This window comes from Oncorhynchus nerka, linkage group LG4 (assembly GCF_034236695.1).
Source record: "Oncorhynchus nerka isolate Pitt River linkage group LG4, Oner_Uvic_2.0, whole genome shotgun sequence".
In the NCBI taxonomy this organism is placed as follows: Eukaryota; Metazoa; Chordata; class Actinopteri; order Salmoniformes; family Salmonidae; genus Oncorhynchus; species Oncorhynchus nerka.
The window spans coordinates 86,782,795-86,788,794 of NC_088399.1; positions in this window are offsets into that span (position 1 = coordinate 86,782,795).

The following is a 6,000-nucleotide window of genomic DNA, read 5'->3' on the forward strand; positions in this document are numbered from 1 at the left end:
TCTTCTGAGAAGGCTTTCCACTAGATGTTGGAACATTGCTGCAGGGACTTTGTTCCATTTAGCCCAAGAGCATTAGTGAGGTTGGGCAATTAGGCCTTGATGGGGTTGAGGTCAGGGCTATGTGCAGGACAGTCAAGTTCTTCCACAGCGATCTTGACAAACTATTGTATGGACCTCGCTTTGTGCATGGGGGAATTGTCATGCTGAGAGAGGAAAGAGCCGTCCCTAAACTGTTGCCATAACGTTGGAAGCACAGAATCGTCTAGAATGTCATAATATGCTGTAGCATTAAGATTTCCCTTCACTGGAATTAAGGGGCCTAGCCCGAGATATGAAAAACAGCCCTGGATCATTATTCCTCCTGCACCAAACTTTACAGTTGGCACTAGGCATTCGGGCAGGTAGCGTTCTCCTGGCATCCGCCAAACCCGTGCTTCAACTTTCCAGAGAAGGCGTTTCCACTGCTCCAGAGTCCAATGGCAGCAAGCTTTACACCACTCCAGCCGACGCTTGGCATTGCACATGGTGATCTTAGACTTGTGTGCGGCTGCTCGACCATGGAAACCCATTTCATGATGCTCCCAACGAGCAGTTATCATGCTGACGTTCCTTCCTGAGGCAGTTTGGGACTCGGTAGTGAGTGTTGTAACCGAGGACAGGCGATTTTTACGCACTTCAGCACTCGGCAGTTCCATCCTGTGAGCTTGTGTGGCCTACCACTTCGTGGCTGAGCCATTGTTGCTCCTAGACGTTTCCACTTCAAAATAACAGCACTTACAGTTGACCGGGGTAGCTCTTGCAACGTAGAAATTTGACGATCTGACTTGTTGGAAAGGTGGCATCCTGCGTCACCGAGCTCTTCAGGAAGGCAATTTTACTGCCGATGTTTGTCTATGGAGATTGCATGACTGTGGGCTCGATTTTATACACCTGTCAGTAACTGGTGTGGCTGAAATAGCTGAATCCACTTATTTGAAGGGGTGTCCACATACTTTTGTATATATATATATAGTGTATATTTAGAACTTTTTCTTCTCTTCTCCCCTCGGGAAGTCTGATGCAGAGGATAGAGCTGCTGACATAGCCCTACTTCTCAATCTGTTTTCTCTTGAGAAGATAAAGTACAGACTTTCGTATAACCTTAAAGTTCCATACATTTTATATTATGATAAATGAGGATGCCAGATCCTCCATGGACAGGTTCCGCCCCCTCTTTACAATGACTATATTGAAATATGACTCACTTTTCTAACTTTGTTGCAAGTTTTCTGTATATTCAGCTGTTTTTTTTTGTAGAGTAGACCTAAAAGCTCACATAGCCACACACACAGCAGTTTGATCGATGCCGAGATGCTTACAGCTTTACAACTTACAATGCCTGACCTCTCTCCTCCAGCAAAGTGTGCTTGGCTCATTAGTGTGCCTTTTACGCTCTGTTGCCACTAGATGTCACTGCTATACAAGTTTGGAGAGGTTAGTGCATAGTAAATACATGAGGTAACACAAGCCATAAACCCATATGCCACTTATCCACAGTCTGTGTGTTTTAATGGATCATTCATCGTGGCAGATCTTTAAAACTTACCACATAGCCTCCTACTGATAGATGTGTTTTGTTCTGATTCTGTTTTAGAATTAAAACAAATATTGTGTTGGTGCTAATGAGACTTAAATATGTTCTTTCAATATCAATATTACTTTTTTATACTCAGCTTTAATGTTTCTCCCAGGCCTTGCATAAATGTTTGTTCTCTTGAATTTGTGTCACTGAAAATTCCGTAATAATTTCGAAGGGGTAGGGGTGTAATCATTTCTAAGGGGTAGGGGTGGGACAGAGGGACCATGGGAATGTAATTCCCTTCCTGAGTTCGAGAAATCGAGACTCGATACTGACCGGTCAGATTCCAAGCATATCTGACGTGGCTGTTTGGCTATGTGGACAATTTGTAGGGAACAGTTTTTTTTTCTTGCACAAGGCAGCTTAGGTGAAATGACCTCATGTTGGCCACATAATTGGTAGAGAGGAGGAGGAGAGAGAGAGAGCGCAAAAGAGAGAGAGAGAGAGAGCGAAAGAGAGAGAGAGAGAGAGCAAAAGAGAGAGAGAGAGAGCAAAAGAGAGAGAGAGAGAGAGCAAAAGAGAGAGACAGAGAGAGAGCAAAAGAGAGAGAGAGAGAGAGAGAGAGCAAAAGAGAGAGAGAGAGAGAGCAAAATAGAGAGAGAGAGAGAGCAAAAGAGAGAGAGAGAGAGCAAAAGAGAGAGAGAGAGAGCAAAAGAGAGAGAGAGAGAGAGCAAAATAGAGAGAGAGAGAGAGCAAAAGAGAGAGAGAGAGAGCAAAAGAGAGAGAGAGAGAGAGCAAGAGAGAGAGAGAGCAAAAAGAGAGAGCAAAAGCAAAGAGAGAGAGAGAGAGCAAAAGAGAGAGAGAGAGCAAAAGAGAGAGAGAGAGCAAAAAAGAGAGAGAGCAAAAGAGAGAGAGAGAGAGAGAGCAAAAGAGAGAGAGAGAGCAAAAGAGAGAGAGAGAGAGAGAGCAAAAGAGAGAGAGAGAGAGAGAGAGAGAGAGCAAAAGAGAGAGAGAGAGCAAAAGAGAGAGAGAGAGCAAAAGAGAGAGAGAGAGCAAAAGAGAGAGAGAGAGCAAAAGAGAGAGAGAGAGAGAGAGAGAGCAAAAGAGAGAGAGAGAGCAAAAGAGAGAGAGAGCAAAAGAGAGAGAGAGCAAAAGAGAGAGGGAGCAAAGGAGAGAGGGGGAGGGGAGCGAGAGAGGTACACAGAGTTTTTCCATGTATCGGCTAACTTTTGCCAAGCTTTTGGAAACTGTGGCTGAGTACTGCCTAAGAAATGTGTTTTTCCGTTACTCTTCTCTGTGGTAGTGTAGTCTGCAATTGATTCTGGGGAAAAAAATACAAAACTGCAGCTGAGACAGTGGAAATAAATATAAATAATGAATTGGATATGGTAAAAATAAAATAAAAAACAGTTATACAATACTTATGCAAAAACAGAAATACAATACTTCTTGCAAGTCTGGGTTGGTGACAGAAATAGTAGTGTATTTAGTCTCTCGGAGTGGAGGATAATGCTCATCTCTCAACTGGCTGCAGTAAGTCAAGTGCTCAACAAGTTGTGTTACAATCTGTCACCACTGGAACAAAGATGGTTTTCTCAGAGTGAGCCTGTATTAAGACAGCATAGTTCAGTCACCTCTTACACTCACACTTTCTAGGGGGACGACAGGGATGAACCCACAGCCTTGACAACACTTCCTTAAGGGATTGAGTAGCTTTGTTTTACACAACTTAAACACAACGTGAAGAGTGAGTTTGTTAACCTAACTGGCAGGTGGTCTGACGTGGTGTCTCAGCACATGCATTGTAGGGCTCATTCAGACACACACACACACTGTATATACCCACACCACTCCAATGTGTTACTCTGACTGATGATGATTATGAGCAGACTGAGACCTCCAATTGCTGCAGCTACAGACTGACATCAGCCGGCGAGGCTTCTGCCTCTAGCTCCACGTCAGCTAATGTTGCAACATGGTTGTTTGCCTCCTTGTTTGCCTCGATCCCCAGATGGAGTGACATTCTCTGGCTCCCTATAAACCAGTCAGCACTCTAGTCGTCTACATACCTCATCCACCCAGCCAAACATTTGCTTGATAAGGGATCAGCAGAACTTTATCATTAGGGCAACAAAGCACATTTGTGTCGTGGCTCCAGGATGTTCATGTGGTTGTCTGGTTTTTAACAGCTGGATGCAGAGTCTTTTCCAGGTCTGCTTCATTTAATAAAGCTGCACACTGGAAAATGAGCCTTTCCTGATCTTACAGGCAAGAATCATCTGAAATCTGGTTTAGACCACAAGCCTCTGAGGAGTTATCTACGAGCATGGAAGACCTGTCGCCCGGTCATCAGGCACTGATGTGACCATTTCCCCATTCTTTACCAGGCAAAGCAACTGAGAACTGTTGGAACAGACAGTCAATTGGTGGACTCTTCTAAGTGTTTGATATGGCTGGTCTGTCCCTTCTTACTCAACTGTACATCAACAACCATCATTATCTTGAAAGTTCAACATTCTGAAGTGCACAGCTGTCTCTGAAGCTCAACACATTCTTTTGCAATTGCTTCATTTAAATCTGTAATCTTTAACAGTGAAACAGCCACGTCTGTTTGCGATATTACAAAAACAAAGAAGTTACTGCAAACAACCAACACAGTTTTTCCTCTCTGAGATCATTGCAGAACTGACAGAAGAGAACAATATGTACTGCAATTTGTTTTTACATTCTGCGCAGCTCGGAAACAAAATCAATACCAGCAGCGGTGGAGCGGCCAGTGGCGCTGGTTCCCCCTCCTGCAGATTCCATCTTTAAGACCAGAAAACTGAGAGAAGATTGAATAAAGGGATGTTGTGTCCTTCCAGACTGAAAAAATTGGTTACTTACTAGCTTTTCTTGTTTGAAAGAAAAGAGAGACACCTGCATTTGATGTTATCAGAAGGTCAATATACTGTAGTTATGATGCCAAAAGTTAAGAGACACTTTATTCACTTCAATATTAGTTTCAGTTTTGGCTTTTGGAATTTTTCATGTTGGAACCTGCGTACATCTCAGTGGATGTGTGAGCTAGTAATGCCTATTCTCCATGTAGAGTTATGGGAGGACAGCGTCTGATCCCAGAAGATTGGTTATTCCTTGATGGAAAATCCACTCTTGAGAGAATCCTGGATTATCGTTTCAAAGTCACAGACAATTTTATTCTACTATTAAATGCTCAAGTTGATGTGGTGACGATATTATAAGGTGATAATACTGGTTTAGGCAGGTCAAGCACCACACTCTCTTATGGGCCTTGTTTCTGGCTCCTCTCCAAAGGACTCCTGAAATGAGTTGCTACCAAACATGGTTGCCTGACGCACTGAGAACCACCATGGGAATAATTTGTAATATTGTATTTGGGCTGATACACTCTAAGAAAAAAAGGTGCTATCTATGACCTAAAATAGTAATTTGGCTGTCCTCATAGGAGAACCCTTTGAAAAAACATTTTTGGATCCAGGTAGATCCTTTTTGGTCCCAGGTAGAACCATTTTCAGTTCCACGTAGCACCCTTTCCACAGAGGGTCCTGCATGGAACTCAAAAGGGTTCTACCTGGAACCAAAAAGCGTCCTACCTGGAAGTAAAAAGGGTTCTCCTATGCGGACAGTTGAAGAACCCTTTTGGAACCTTTTTTTTCTAAGAGTGTAGAGGTGAACACACTAGACATGAGAATGAGACTGTGGATGATTAAGTACAGTTGAAGTCGGAAGTGTCCATACACCTTAGCCAAACACATTTAAACTCAGTTTTTCATCATTCTTGACATTTAATCTTAGTAAAAATTCCCTGTTTTAGGCCAGTTAGGATCACCACTTTATTTTAAGAATGTAAAATATCAGAACAATAATAGAGAGAATTATTTATTTCAGCTTTTATCTTTTTCATCACATTCCCAGTGGGTCAGAAATTGACATACACTCCATTAGTATTTGGTAGCATTGCCTTTAAATTGTTTAACCTGGGTCAAACGTTTCAGGGAGCCTTCCACAAGCTTCCCACAATAAGTTGGGTGAATTTTGACCCATTCTTCCTGACAGAGCTGGTGTAACGGAGTCAGGTTTGTAGGCCTCCTTTTTTTTTCAGTTCTTCCCACAAATTTTCTATAGGATTGAGGTCAGTTCTTTGTGATGGCCACTCCAATACCTTGACTTTGTTGTCCTTAAGCAATTTTGCCACAACTTTGGAAGTATGCTTGGGGTCATTTGCGACCAAGCTTTAACTTCCTGACTGATGTCTTGAGATGTTGCTTCAATATATCCACATCATTTTCCTACCTCATGAAGCCATCTATTTTGTGACGTGCACCAGACCCTCCTGCAGCAAAGACTCCCACAACATGATGCTGCCACCCCTGTGCTTCATGGTTGGGATGGTGTTCTTCGGCTTGCAAGCCTCCCCTTTT